Source organism: Rhinolophus hipposideros, assembly GCF_964194185.1.
Source record: "Rhinolophus hipposideros genome assembly, chromosome: 12".
NCBI lineage: Eukaryota > Metazoa > Chordata > Mammalia > Chiroptera > Rhinolophidae > Rhinolophus > Rhinolophus hipposideros.
Genome location: NC_138058.1, coordinates 64,553,757 through 64,567,878, shown reverse-complemented (window position 1 = coordinate 64,567,878; position 14,122 = coordinate 64,553,757). Strand labels below are relative to the sequence as shown.

General features: G+C 45.8%; 1 long non-coding RNA gene across 1 annotated transcript; it reads right to left on the bottom strand.

Annotated features, from left to right (window-relative positions):
• Nucleotides 1–1,099: 1,099 nt before the first annotated feature.
• On the bottom strand, nucleotides 1,100–10,921 carry LOC308506371. Its single transcript, XR_013994695.1, has 3 exons — nucleotides 10,379–10,921; nucleotides 9,435–9,696; nucleotides 1,100–6,758 (listed from the first exon to the last, which is right to left on the bottom strand). It is a non-coding gene; the product is annotated as an uncharacterized lncRNA (long non-coding RNA).
• Nucleotides 10,922–14,122: the final 3,201 nt, after the last annotated feature.

Sequence of the window (14,122 nt, the reverse complement as noted above, 5' to 3'; positions counted from 1 at the left end):
CACCACCATCTACTGCCAGAACATTTCATCACCCTGAAAGGAAAACCCATACTCATTCATTCCCATGCTCCCACGCTTCCATCCCCGGGCAACCACTAATCTGCTTTCTGTTTCTGAATTTGCCTATGCTGAACATTTAATATAAAAGGCATCTTGCAATATGTGGCCTTTGGTGTCTGGTTTCTTTTGCTCAGTTTAATGTTGTCCAGGTTCATCCATATTGGAGCATGTTATCCATACTTCATGTGCTGATACTCATGGCTGTACTTCATGGCTGAATAATATTCCATTGTGTGGATGTACCACATTTTGCTTATTCATTCATCAGCTGATGGGCATTTCAGTTGTTTCTAACTTTTAGCTATTGGGAATGGTGCTGCTATGAACATTCTTCTGCAAGCTTTGTTTGAACAACTGTTTTCAATTCTGTGGGGCGTACACCTAGGAGTGGAATGGCTGGATCATATGGTAATTCTATGTTTAACTTTTTGAGGAACCACAAAATTTTTTTCCACAGCAGCTGTACCATTTTATATACCCACAAGCAGTGTATGAGTATTCCAATTTCTCCATATCCTCACCAACACTTGTTATTTTCCAAAGTTTTTTTATTATAGCCATGCTAGCAACTGTAAAGCGGTATTTCATTGTGGTTTTTGATTTGCATTTTTCTGATGACTAATGATGTTGGCATATTTTCATGTGCTTGTTGGCTATTTGTATATCTTCTTTGGATGAATGCCTATTCAGGTCCTCTGGGCATTTTAAAATTGAATTACTTGTTTTATTTTATTGTTGAGTTATGAGTTCTTTATGTATTCTAAATACTAGACCATTATCAGATATATGGTTTGCAAATACTTTCTCCCATTCTCTGAGCCTACTTTTCACTCTCTTGATGGTGTCCTTTGAAACAACATTTTTAATTTTGATGAAGTTAGTTCAATTTGTTTTTTTCTATTGCTGCTTGTGTTTTTGGTGGCTTATTTATGACTCCACCTTCAAATCCAAGGTCATGAAGATCTACCCTTATGATTTTTTTCCCTAAGAGTTTTAGCTCTTTTTTTTGAAATTTTTATTTTTTTCTTTTATTAGTTTCAGGTGTATAAAACAACATAATGATTAGACATTTACACTCCTCATAAAGTGATAACTCCAACAAGTCACCTCCCCATCTGACACCATACATAGCTATTACAATACTGTTGACTATATTCCCTATGCTGTACTTTACATCCTGTGACTATCATATATATTTAATTACAGTTGACATTCAGTATTATTTTATATTAATTTCAGGTGTACAGAGCAGTGGCAAGCATTTATATAATTTATGAAGTGATCCCACAAATAAATCTAGTACCATCTGACACTATACATTGTTTTTAGATTATTGACTATATTCTCCATACTGTATTTCATATCTCCATGATTATTTTGTGACTACCAATTTGTACTTTCTAATTCCTTCACCTTTCTCACCCAGCCCGCCAGTTCCCCTCCTATCTAGCAACCATCAGTTTGTTCTCTGTTTCTATTTATCTTGTTGGGTCATTTATTCTGTTCTTTAGATTCCACATATAAGTGAGATCACATGGTATTTGTCTTTCTCAGTCTGATTTATTTCACTTAGTATAATATCTTCTTGGTCCATCCATGCTGTTGCAAATGGTAAGATTTCATTCTTTTTGTGGCAGAATAATACTCATTGTATAAATGTACCAGTTTCTTTATCCAATCAGCTATTCCAGTTGTTTCCATGTCTTGGCTATTGTGAACAGTGCTGCAGCAAACATAGGGGTGCATATATTTTTTCGAATTAGCATTTTGGATTTCTTTGGATAAATACCCAGGATTGGAACTGCTGGGTCATAAGGTAGTTCTATTTTTAATTTTTTGAGGAACCTCCATACTGTTTTCCATAGTGGCTGCTCCAATTTGCAATCCCACCAACAGTGCACCGGGATTCCCTTTTCTTCACATCCTAGCCAATACATCATAAAACAGTTTTCTATCAGCAGTCAGACGTTTAGAGACCAGAGTCTGGGTAACATGATAGAAGGAAAGTAATGCTCTGTGCTGTCGAAGATCATCTTGGACTTTCACAGATTCTATTAGAGTGGGAATTAGCTCAGGCCACTGTCTGGGACAGTCCAGTTGAGCAACTTTTGCAATCAGCATGGCAATCTGAGTTGCAATCTGGTTTATTGGTTCATTGAAGTTGGTGATGAGCCCTGCAAGCAATGTAGATTTCTCCTCCTCTGAGAGAGCATGAGGTGCTACTCGTCTCCAGTAACGATCAATTCCATTTTTAAAATATAGCACAGCAAGCCGCCTTATATTTATATCCAGAGCATGGTTTGAGAAAATATTCAGCAACACTGTATACAAATCTGGCTGTGTCTCCCATTGTTTCAACTGCTCCTCAGCTGGTTTTAACACAGCGGTATCCTGACTCGTGGCCTGTGTTAAGACCTGGAGAACAATGGTGCTGGTACTATTGAGATCCACGGAAACGGCTTAGTTCAATCTGGAATAGCCCTGCTGTCTGGCTTCCATGCCCCAACACCAAGCAGCGTCGGTAGGCTTGCACCCCACGCTTCCAGTCCACACGCTGCCACCTACTTATATTTAGCTCTTATACTTAGGTCTTTGATTCATTTTGAGTTAATTTTTGCACATGGTGTGAGGTAGGGTCCAATTTCATTCGTCTGCATGAGGATATCCTCTGTGGTACCATCTGTTGAAAAGATTATTCTTTCTGCATTGAATGATACTGGCACTTCTTTCAAAACTCTATTGACCATAGATGTATGGGTTTATTTCTGGACTCTTAGTCCATTCCCCTGATCTATATGTTTATCATTGTTCCAGTACCATACTATTTTGGTTACTATAGCTTTGTAGTAAGTTTTGAAATCAGGAAATGTGAGTCCTTTAACATTGTTCTTGTTTTTCAAATTTGATTTAGCTATTCAGGGTTCTTTGCAATTTTATGTAAATTTTAGGGTTACCTTTCCATTTTTGTAAAAAAAAAAAAAGGCATTTGGGATTGCACTGAATCTGTAGATCAATTTGGGAAGCATTGCCATCTTAACAATATTAAGTCTTCTACTCCATGAGGATAGGACTTTTCCCCCCACTTATTATTTCCATCTTCTTTTATTTCTTTCAACAATGTTTCAAAGTTTGCAGTGTACAAGCCTTTCATTCTTGGATAAATTAATGTCTAGGTATTTTATTGGTTTTGATCCTATTGTCTATGTAATTATTTTCTTAATTTCCTTTTCAGATTGTGTATAGAAATAAAACAAATTTTTGTGTGTTAATCTTGCATCCTTCAACTTTGCTGAATTCATTAGCTTTAATAGTTTTTTTGTGAATTCTTTAGGATTACCTACGTACAAGATCATGTCATCTGCAAATAGAGATAATTTTATTGCTTCTTTTCCAATTTGGATGCCCTTTATTTCTTTTTCTTGCTTAATTGCAGTGGCTAGAACTTCAAGTACAAGGCTGAATAGTAGTAGTGAAAGAGGCATCTTTGTCTTGTTCTTAATCTTAGGAGAAAGATTTCAGTCTTTCACCAAGCACTCTCTTGGCTCTTGTTGGCTCATCTCCCCACTGTCTCCAGGGCGTCCAGCTCCCTGCCTTTGCTCACCCTGCTGCCCAAAGGGAAGTCACTTTCCAGTCTTTGCCACATCCTTCAGTCTCCACCTCTGTCTTCTGCATGCCAGTTGAGTTCCCCATCCTTCAAATTAAGAGTTTATTGAGGAATTCCCTGTGCCTCAGTCACGTGGTCCCACCTGGGCAGGTAGCATCTCTTTCCCTGGCCTTTACCCTCAGTCCTGAGCATGAAGGGGGCAGGGACAAACTTCATAAATGCTGAGGTCTTGAAAAGCAACTGGTTTTCAGGAGCCTGGGAGGTCAGGCTTGCCGAGAGGAGCTATGTCTGGGCCTGCTTAGCCACTAGAAAATCAAATCACTAGTTCTTGCTGGCCTGATTGGCAGGATCCCAGAGAGAACTGATGGCCATCCAAGAAACCCGGGTATTCCGGGCCCTCTGGCTCCCTGGGAGGTGGAGTCTGCTGACTTAGCATGGAAAACCCTATTCCTGGGCAGGACCTTTTGCTCCCTTTTCTCTTAGCTGGCGGGGAATCCTGTAAGTGCCCACCTTAATGCCCATGCCCCTGAGACCACGCACCTCTGTGAAGACAATGACTTCAGCCCACACACAAAAAGTGGGCTTGGAGCATAAGTCCAGAGACAGAAGCCAGATGAGCCCAGGACTGTGAGCACCTTTGGCTAATATGAGGTCATATTATCACAGGAACCTACAGCATCTCTCTGAGACCAGGCCAGAGACTGCTGAGGACCTTCAGCCAGGACTGGCACCAAACAACTCCCAGTAGAATTGGACAGTGAGATTTCTACAATCCTCCCTCAGAAATGAAGGGTCAAATGAACTCAGAGGAAATAAAAATACAGAATTCTGACAAACATAATTAATAATTTAACAATTACATGTATTCTACAAACAGAATATGTATTTTAAAATATCCATTGAACATTTATAAAAATTGATTATGAGCTAAGCTGCAGAGAAAGATTTTTAAATTGCAGAAAGTAGAACACATACAGATTCCCATGTTCAGACCATAACACTATGAGACTAGAAATAAATTACAAAGGGATAATAATAATAAATGATAAAACCTTGGAAACAAAAGCACAAACATACCAACACTACTAGAATTTAAGACACCTTTTCAGTTTTAAACAGGTAATAAAAACTACAAATTTTGATTTCTTAAAGATTAATGAGAACACTACATGATAAAATCTAAGGGAGGAGGCCAAAACTGTGCTAGAGGAAATTTTATTGCCTTAAGTGTTTTTTTAAAATTAACAACAAAAAAGGGAAATAAAAACTTGATGTGATTCTAAGGAAAGAACTAAAAAAAAACTGAAAAGGAGAAATAGATAATAAAGTTAAAATAGAAAGCAGTTAATTAGATGGAAAATACAGTGAAATAGATCTTTAAAATCAAAAAGTGGTTCTTTGAAAAGATGAATAGAATAAATTTCTGACAAATGTAACCAACAAATAAGATTTTAAAAAATCCCATAGGAATGAAAATTAGACATTAACCACAACTATGAAGACAATTTTTTAAATTATAAGAGAATATGCAATTTAAAAAATTATAATAGAATAGGCTTAGATTAGAGAAAACTAAGTGCCCTGTGCAAAGCTCCTCGCCTGTAGTGTGTCCACTCTTACGTGACCTTGGGACAAAACAAAGCCTGCCCCTTCTCTGTCCATAGCCTGCAGGAAGATGAGATTGTACTGGGAGCCAGAGGCCAGGCCTGTCGCACACCAGGACCCTGACCTGTTGCTTTATCAGGGCCTGTGAGCACTCTTGGCTCTTTGCCCCTTGAGAACAGCACTTCCTTGATCCCAGAAAGCAACGTTCTATGCACTTTCCATCTCACAGGGAGAGCTGGTGGAAACCTTTAGCAGCACTGAGACTTCAAAGCCTGCTGCATGGGTCCACATGGACTGCTGAAGCTCCCATGGGAAAGGCTCATTCTCTTAAGGACCACTGTAGCCCAAGCCCCTGGGGCTTGATGAGGGATTTGGGACCACCCTGGGCATCACCCACGGGGGGTGTTATGAGGATCCTCAGCTTCATTCCACTAGTTCAGAGAGGAGGGAAGACCGGGCTGGGCAGTTCTGTGGATTTGCTCAGGGCATCTCACCCACCTCCGAAAGGCTGAGAGCCACCTTGCAATAAATCCTCTCCATCTGCCTGTCTGGACAACTACAGGGGAAGAAACAGAGAAGATGGAAATGTACAGAGGAAGAAAGATAAGTTTTGGATGAACCAAGGCCAGTCAGTGTCCTGGGGCTTCCAGGCTAACTGGGGATTCTGACCCCTCATTTCCCCAGAGGACTCTCAGGCAGGTTCTCCCCTTCATTGGGTGGTCCCCTTACCCGGAGCTTACCCACCGTTTTGCCCATCCACTGGACCAGAACCCTCTTCCACCATCAGTTGAATGTTTGGGAGCCTCAGCTGGAGCCTAGGGCACCCTGGAGACTGTAGGGGATACCCCTGAAGCTGGAGCTCGGTCTGGGGGGGGCAGGGGTGGCGTCCGGGAGTGGTGAGTACTTCTTGGGCTAAGGAGCCTCCTCCTTGTGGGTTTTTTGTTTAAATACACTTTATATTTTAGAGCAGTTTTAAGTTCACAGCAAAATTGAACAGAAAGTGCAGAGAGTTCCCCGTCCCCACACATACACAGCCTCCCCCATTACCAACGCCCCCACCAGATGGGCCATTTGTTAGAATCTGTGAACCTGCACTGACACACACCGCCCGAAGTCCATGGTTTACAACAGGGCTCCCTCTGGGGGTTGCACATTCTATGGGTTTGGAGAAATGTCTAATGACATTGTAGCGTCATACACAGTCTTTTCATGGCCCTAAAAATCCTCTGTGCTTCACCTATTCATCCCTTCTTCCCCCTAATTCCTGGCAACCCCTGATCATTTCAATGTCTCCATAGTTTTACTTTGTCCATCATGTCATATATTTGGAAGCATACAGTACATGTAGGCTTTTCAGGTTACCTTCTGTCACTCAGTCATATGCAGTTCAGGTTCCTGAATGTCTTTTCATGGCTTGATAGGTCAGTTCTTTTTAGCACTGAACCATATTCCAGTGTCTGGATGGACCACAGTTGGTGGATTCTTTCACCTGCTGAAGGACATCTAGATTACTTCCCAGTTTTGGCAATTATGAATAAAGCTGCTATAAACATCTATGTGAAGGTTTTTGTGTGGACAATTTTAATTCATTTGGAAGTACAATGCCTGGATCGTATGGTAAGAGAATGTTTAGTTTTGTACTGTGGTTCCTTTTTCAACATCTTTATTGAGGTATACTTTATGTGCAATTGACGTCCCCCATTTTAAGAATACAGTTCGATGATTTTCGTTTGTAGTCATGCTCATGTTAGAATATTTCTGTCCCCACAGAAAGTTTCCTCATGACCTTTGCAGTCAATCTTCCCTTCTCTCCGGCCTCTAGCAACTATAGATATCATTTGTCTCTCCAGTTTTGTCTTTTCTAGAATTTAACATAAATGGAGTCCTGTTAAGAGTTTTTGGAATCTGGTTTTTTTCACTTAGACTGTTTTTGAGATCCATCCGTGTCCTGATACCTATCAGAATTTTCCTTTTCATTGCTGAGTAGTATTGCACTATATGAATGAACCTATTGGTCTGTTGACCACTGATGGAGAGTTGAGTGGTTTCCTTTGGTTGGGGGCAGGGGCTGTTATGAATAACAGTTGCTATGAACATCTGCATAGCAGTCATTGTGGGTGTGGCTTCTTTTCAAAGGGGAATGCGGGAACACCCTACCAGGCTCCCATCCATCCTTCTACCCCTAATCCTGCCCAGAGTGAACAGGGAGATGATGAGGAAGTTGGAGAAGGCCCAGAGGCATAAAGAGGAAGTGGAATCAGTGCTGAGGCACCTCCAGAACCTCTCTTTACTTGACCTTCCCTTCTCAGCCCCGCCCAGCCAGGCTCTCTGAACAAAAGGTCAGGGGCCTAGAGAGCGAAGCATGTGTTTATTTCCTTGTCTCCATGGCGCTAGGAAAGCTGTACTTGGGGTGGAGTGTGGTGTATGCTGGATGAGCTCCCTGCTGCCACGGCCCCCTGGTGTTATTAGTAATCCTCATCAGAATGATGTCTTTTTCAGAGGCTCCTTTCCAGCTTGTTCCATCTACCCTCCCTCCTGAATCCCTCCATGGCCCTTGCAGACCTAGGACCCTGGTCACATCCCAGAGACCCCAAACACCAGACCTCTCTAAGTGCCAGGGGCCCTTTGTGGATCTCAAATGGTTTTGCACGTGCCATCTCCTGTAATCCCCACCCAATGTGAGGCAGCAGAAGCAGGCTGTGTTACCCCACTTGGCAGGTGAACAGAGAAGACAAGTGGCTGGCATAAAACGGCACAGCCTATCATCTTACCTACAACCACCCTCCATACAGCAAGCCTCACTGGCTTCCCTTTCCACCCAAAGGTCTAGCTGTCATTCTTAGATGAAGAGAGGGAGCACTTGAATCCTGGAATTCCTTCCAGTACATTAAACAAGTGAGTAACAACCCAACAGAATTTTAATTATTTACACATAATGTATACCTAAGCACCAGGTGTTGATCAAAGGACTTTACAAATATTAACTCATATAACTACCCTAATGAAGTAGATACAATTATCATCCCCATTTCATCGATGAGGAAACTGAGTCACTGAGAGAGTAAGTAAGTGGCCCAGGGCCACACAGCTAGGAGGCCAGAGCGTCAGAAGTTGGGCCACACTTCTAGCCACTGCACAATGCTGTCCATAGAGTTTTGTTTGTTTCATTTTCCAGCCATTAATTTTAACAGTTTTATTGAGGTGTAATTCAATGGTATAATTTAATTTAAAATGCACCTATTTTAAGTGTACATTTATATGACTTCAATAAATTTACAGAACTATCCAACCACTACAACAAACTAATTTTAGACATTTCCATCACTCCCCAAAAGATCCTTTGTGTCCACTTGCAATCATGTTTATTTCAATTTCCAGCCCAGGGCAACTACTGGTCTACTTTCTGTCTCTGCCAATTTGCCTCTTCTGGAAATTTCGTATAAATAGAATTATACAACGTGCGGTCTTTGGAGTCGGGCTTCTTTCACTTAGCCTAATGCTTTTGAGGTTGATCCATGTTGCAGCATGTGTCAGTGCTTCATTCCTTTTTAGTGCTGAATAATAATATTCTATTGTGTGGCCATCCCGCATTTTGTCTGTCCAGTCAGCAGCTGATGGACGTTTTGGGTGTTTCTACTTTTGGCTATGATGAATGAAGTGGTGATCATTTGTGTACAAGTCTTTGTGTGGACACATGCTTCCTTTTCTCTTTGGGCATAATTCTAGGAGTGGACTTGCTAGATCGTATGGTAAATTTTTGTTCAACTTTTTACAAAACTGCAAAACATTTTCCCCCAAGATGCTGCAGAATTTTCCATTCCCGTGCCCATGGATTTTATAGTCTGTGAGGCCAGGGTTCCAATGCCAGGGCCACCCGTGCAACCAGACATAGCCTACTTAGAGTCCTAACCATCTGAGCAGTAAAATGAGGACCTTGGGGGGACACTGGGTCGGGCTCCGCCTCTCTGCTCCTCCCGATGGTCTGTCTGAGAAATAGGTGGTCAAGACATCAGCTGTTCTACTTTCGCATCTAAAAAAAATCGCCCTCTGGGACTAGCTGCACTTCATGGGGGAAATCAGCAAAGTGGCTATTAAATAAAAAGGAAAAACAGAAACATACACATGGAGAAGTCAGGAGAGTTCTGACCAAGGGAGGCAAACCAACCTGAGTATGCAGAGGGGACCCCTTAAGTGCCCGGGGGTTAGCCAGCAGCGATCATGCTCTGGAGGCTATTCCCACAGCCAGGTTTGTCAGAGCCTTTTCCAGCTTCCTCAGAGGCCCAGGGAGAGGATGACGGGTGATGGTGGGAGGGTAGCCCCAAGACCAGCTGCCTGGGAAATCCATCAGGCCATTCCTGAGCCAAGGCTCTGAGCAGGAGGCACTGTGGCCCCTCGAGGAAAGGGCTTCTCCAGAGCTGTGTGACCCTCTAGGAAGGAAGAAACAGCATACTGTCAGGATGTCTCTGAGCACCACTGACCCTCCATTTTGTGCCACAGGTTGCACAAAGCAGGGGTGTCAAAACTGCGGCCAGCGGGCCAACTGAGGCCCGCAATCCACTGTTAATTGGCCCGCAGCAAATTCCAAAAATATATTTAGTTACTTAAATAAACCAGGTGAGGCAATACGTACTTCACCTCGAGTGAGTGAGTGTCCCGGCTGTTTGTGTATTTTACCGCATGTGGCCCTTGGTGAAAACTGTTGAAAAAAGTTTGGACACCCCTGCTCTAGAGTCATTTTTAGTGATATTTGAAGTTTCACTATTTAATAAAGGGATGCAATTTTTGGTTAAGAGTTTCGCCATTTCTGCCGGCAGCTGCAAACGAGAAAACTCTAACACTGGCACATGCTGGGGGTCCAACAAAGGCACTTTTCTCCCAGCTCCCTCCCGACACGTTCTCTCCTCAGACTGAGTGGGAGATGACAGGGTACTGCTGAACTCTTCACAGACCCCACAGGGATGGCACAGAGGCCAAAGCTTGGACACTGCGTGCCTGAGCTTTCTCCTGAAAGCCAACCACTCAAGACAGGAGGTAATTAGACCCATCCTGGGCCTGCCATTGCCCTGGTGACGGGCGGGGGGTGGGGGTGGTGGTGGTGTCAGTCCACACCTTGGCCACATGGGGAAAGGCCTGGTGCTCCACAAGTCACATACTCAGTAATCTGGCTCCCACCATCAGTAACAAGCAATGTCCAAAGGCTGGTCCTATTGTCGGTGGCAGGTTGATTCCAGCACCTCCCAAATCTTGTAAGATAACAAGGCCACAAGACTACCTGGTACCTGATGGCGCCCAGCAGGCCCTGAAGCAGAGAAAGGAGATATGCAAGTCATGGCTTCTGCTCTCAAGTGACTCAGCCTTCTAGAAGGTACAAGACCCTTAGTGACTGAACTGGGTTGAACAGTGTCCCCCAAATTCATGCCCATCTGAGATCTGCGAATGGGAACTTACTTGGAAATAGAATCTTTGCAAACGTAATTAAGCTAAAGTGAGATCATACACTAGATTAGGGTGGGCTCTCGTCCAATGACTGGTGTTCTCACAAGAAGAGGGAAATTTGGACACAGACACAGAGGAGAGAACTATGTGAAGATGGAGACACTCAGGGAGGTGGCCATGTGAAGACAGGCATATTAGAGTGATGTAGCTACAAGCCCTGAACTCCAAGGATTGCCAGCAGCCATCAGAAGCTGGAAGAAGCACGGAAGGACTCTCAGAGCGAGGGTGGTTCTACCAACACCTCGATTTCAGGCTTCAGGCCTCCAGAACTGGGAGGGAACACATTTCTGTGGTTAAAAGACACCCAGCTTGAAGCACTTTATTATGGCCGCTCTAGGAAATGAATTCAGTGACCAAGAGCTGGGCTTGGGTCGCATATAATACACTGTATATACTGGCAGGTGTCAGAGGGGGAAGCAGAGAGGGCTGCATGGATGAGGAGGTGCCTCTTTCAGTTGTGTCTGATGTTTGGGCAGGAGGCCCCAAAAATGGAACTGAAACTAAGGGCTCAGCCTGGCTCCTAGTAGATTCGGCTTTAATCATTCATACTTTTTCATCTTTGTGTCCTTTATCGTGCCCTGGTACAGATGCTGTATCCAGTGGGTGCTCAGGAAATGTTCACGGGCTGCGCTGGCCTGATGCCCTCCCTGTGTTCCCTGAGCCCCAGAGCGGTGCCTACTACATAGCCCTCAAACTTTCTGCTGTACATTGTATTGTTCGTGAACTTGTCTTGCTCCTAACAGCTTGCATTCACTTACCAAACTGTGATTGATGCCCAGTGTAATGGGAGCTGCTAGACCAGAAGGCCAATCTGCACGTTTCCTGCTTCCCTCTGCCTCACTCCACCCGATTCCCCGTGCTTGACATGTCACAGTGCCTGTACCCAGTAGGTGCCACTAAATGCTTAGTATTTTTGGATGAGCTGTGCACGTGAGGAGACAGACAGCGTGGTTGGCCAGCTGGGCGGGAGAGAGCTAACCCAGCTTTACTGAAAAAGAGATCTAGAGGCTGCTCTCTGAGCTGGCAGAGGCATCAGCACCTCAAACTTGTCAACAGGGATTCTGCTCCCTGAGGCCACATGCTGAGCCCCTAATCCAGGCTCCAGAAGCCGCAGCTTTATTCTCAGTGCGACCTGACTAATGAAATGCCTGGGCTCTCACCTGTGGCTGGAGCCATGAAAAACAAGAGGCAGAGGCGAGCCGTGAGGAGAGGGACCAGCATTTGCACTCAGGCTGTGTTCACCGTTGCACACTTGAGGCGTGCTGTGTTGTACGTAGCACAACACTGGAAATCAAGGGTCAGTACTTGGGGTTGAAGGCTAGGCTGAGCTGAAGGTGACAGCACCTTCTGACCACCCATCCAACAGCCTGCCACTTCCCATTAGCACCCAGCTTGTTCTGGGCACAGGTCCCTCTGTGACAAACTAGAGTGACTAACCGTCAGGCAGGGTCTCTGGTCCCGCTCCCCGCACAAGAACGCAGGACATGGTGAAGCCAAAAAGGAACACCCATGGAGCCATAGGTAGGAGAGTCATACCACTATGGTCTCGCTGGCGGCTGGGTTGGAGACACAGGAAGCAGGAGCCACACGATCCACAATCTGCCGTCCGCTTCTCTGCCAACCAACCCCACTTATGAGCGGCAATCCACCCTTGCTAGCGTAGCACAGCAGTTATATTAGTGGCTAATGGCTCACTGGTAACAGCTGACGGCCAACTAGCCACAGCTGATGGCCATCCAATCACAGCTGATGGCCATCTACTACCTGAGCCAGCACCTTTCCACGTGAGGCCGAGAGCCTGGAAACTGCGCTCCTGGCTCTGTCCCCACATTAGCCCATGGAAACCCCTCCTGGCATGAAGATGACATTAGTCTACCTAGCCTCTTCACAGGAGCCCAGGGAAGTCTCTTCACTTGGCACAGAGGCGAGGGGACGTCACAGAGACAAGCTGGACTAGAAACTAGACCCTTCCGTGCTCACAGAGCCTGAGAGCTGATTCTTCCCCTGGCCTTTTGGTCAGCCGCCCCAACCGGGAGGACTCAGAGTGCTGAGTGGGGAGCGGTTTGGAGAATCAGTTTGCCCGAAAGGCACCATCCACAACTTGACACTGAAAGGTCAGCCACTCAAATGGGGTCCTGAGTGTGGACCACATCTGGTCGGGGCAGCCAACAACCCACAGGAAGACCCAGCAGCAATCTAGTCACAGCCACTATCCAGGGGACAGAAGCTCTATTGTCCTTCTCTCTACTCAGGATATGCTCAGCTGGGCAGTTGGTGAATGAGAACTGAACATGACCTTCCACGTCAGGTTTCCCTGGAGACTGCAGGTGGGGAGACAAAGCAACGCCTAACACTGGGTGTTAAACCACTGCACAAAGTGGGTCGACACACCAAGGTGGCAGCCTGGCATTAAGGCCACAATGCCCCCAAGAGTGGCTGGACTTTTGCTATCTTGTCTGCGTCCGGTGTGAGGGCTCGAGCTGTGGGGCAGTCCCCAGCACATGTGGAGGTGACCTGGGTTCCAGACGTCCTGTGCTGCGCTGGTCATGGGATACCAGAGCTTGGAAGGGTGGGCGCTCTCTAGCGAGCCCCCTGCCTGGGCTGGCCAGGACAGGCCCTAGTATCAGGACTTACCAGGGGGACTGGCCGGAGGCCCTGGCTTCCTGAGAGGAACACTGCTGCAAGGCACATCCTGTCCACGGGACTCACAAGGGCTTCAAAACAAACAGACACTGCTGCCCCCAATTAAACTTTTGTTTTCCTTCTATGGTGAAAGCTCCAGGCTCGTGCGCTGAGTGGTCCTTCTCAGAACAATCCAGCTGCTGGCCCGTGGGAGCCAAGACCCCAATTTGAGCTTAGCTACAGAGCCAGAGCCGAGTGGTGGGGGAAGCGGGCCAGCTCCAACCGCCCCCGCACGGGCCTCCCTGGCTCCTGGGGACATCAGCTGGCAGAACTGTCTGCTCAGAACCTCAGGGTCCTGGGCACAAAGCAGCATCTGGGCTTGGGCAGGAGTGTGGAGGCCAGGGCAGGTTTGTGTCTGGATGGACAGGGCCTCTGGTGTCAGAGCTGAAAGGGCCTGGACCCCTCCCCACGTGGAGACTGCAGGTGAAGAAGGGAAGGGTCCTCATCCCTATAGGTCCGACTGAGCAGTTACTGACCGGATGACTCCCCCTGGGCCTGGGCCCCCGATTCCTCTGCCTCAGTTTACACAGTGGAATTCTCCCTTTGCCCTCACCCTACCCTACTGAGCAGCAGCCTGGGAGGCCAGGCAGAGCCTCCAAAGACACTGGGCCCTTCAAGGGCAGCTCCTGTCGTCGGGCCCACTGTTATAGACATAATCCCCCCACCCCACCATCC